A 1,383-nucleotide genomic window follows, 5' to 3' on the forward strand; every position below is an offset into this window, starting at 1 on the left:
CGTCCCCCCTCCGTGTGTGTGTGTGTGTGTGTGTGTGTGTGTGTGTGTGTGTGAACGAGCATATTAGTGTTTCCTCCCTTTGTGCAGTGGAGTCATTCTGTTCCTGTTTGTCCCGCCTGTAGGAGCATCCGGATTTCTGTGCGTTTACTCATCAGACACACAGAAAACCCTGCACACACAGGCTGTGGACATCAGTTTAACATATTTAATGCCGAAGAGGTTCATTTCTTTGCCACAAGATGCACCAAATGCAATAGAGCGCTGAAGTGATGACATGTTCTTGCAGTCAGCGTCACCCTGGTTTATTTGACAAAAACACAATAGGGTTTTTCCATCTGCTTTTGGATTACTGTAGAAAATAAGATCTGTGAGCAACAGAAGTTTGTGATTCTTACATGTTTTGTTCATCATGATAATCTTCTGAAGCATGCATACAATTGCCAGAAGTAAAAAGCTAAACGTAGGCAGTAAACTAAGGCTACGTCCACACGAAGCCAGAGCGTTCCCTATCCGATCTTTTTTTCCCTCGTCTCAAGAAATACCTGCGTCCACACGAAACCATGAAACCGACACAAAACGATGTAGTATTCATGTCAGACCAGCATGTGGCGCTGTAATTCTGCCACAGAGATACACTAAAAATGGAGAAGACTTCAGACTATGCGCATAAACGGTATACAAACGAACATGGAATAATACATGTATTAATCTGTGTTAATGTTAGTTAATAAAAAGACAATCGTAACTCTCTTTAACTCTTTCATTTTTCACTTAAAGGTGACATATCATGGAAATCTTGACTTTTCCAGGTTTTAAGTGCTATAATCAGGTCCCCGGTGCATCTACGCCATGGCCAAAGTTTGAGCAAAACATGCTAACTGTTCTGTGTTTGGCTGCACAGACGAGCACAGAACACTGTTTAGAGTCCCAGCCTCAGAGGAGACAACAGAGCAGTGGATTTATTGATTTATTTACTGTATATTGCTGCTGCAATATAGTATTCACATGCTGTGACAGCCGCTTTCTGTACGTGTGCGCTCAGAAAACCATATTTCAGAAGTTTAAACTAATATGGTTTAAAATGCGTTATTTCAGCGCGATAAACATGATAATCAGAACCAAAACAGATGTTTTTAGCAGGTCCAAGCTGTAATGACGCAGCTCTATTCTGGAAAAGGGGGCGGGGAGCAGCAGCTCATTTGCATTTAAAGAAACAGGCCCGAAAAACAGCATGTTTCTGCTTCCACTCAAAATAAGCATTTTCAAAATGATATAATAAATGATCTGTGGAGTATTTTGAGCTGAAACTTCACAGACACATTCTGGGGACACCAGAGACTTATATTACATATTGTAAAAAGGGGCATAATATGTCTCCTTTAA

The 1,383-nt window shown here is 40.9% G+C and overlaps 1 protein-coding gene across 1 annotated transcript in view; it reads left to right on the plus strand.

The window, feature by feature from the left end:
• napgb (N-ethylmaleimide-sensitive factor attachment protein, gamma b) overlaps positions 1 to 398 on the plus strand; it is an 8,293-nt gene extending 7,895 nt beyond the window's left edge. Inside the window, exon 13 of the mRNA XM_016496339.1 lies at positions 38 to 398. The gene's annotated coding sequence lies outside the window, so the exon portion shown is untranslated. The remainder of the gene's footprint in view (positions 1 to 37) is intronic.
• Positions 399 to 1,383: the final 985 nt, after the last annotated feature.

This window comes from Sinocyclocheilus anshuiensis, unplaced genomic scaffold (assembly GCF_001515605.1).
Source record: "Sinocyclocheilus anshuiensis isolate Anshui unplaced genomic scaffold, SAMN03320099.WGS_v1.1 scaffold217, whole genome shotgun sequence".
Classification (NCBI taxonomy): domain Eukaryota; kingdom Metazoa; phylum Chordata; class Actinopteri; order Cypriniformes; family Cyprinidae; genus Sinocyclocheilus; species Sinocyclocheilus anshuiensis.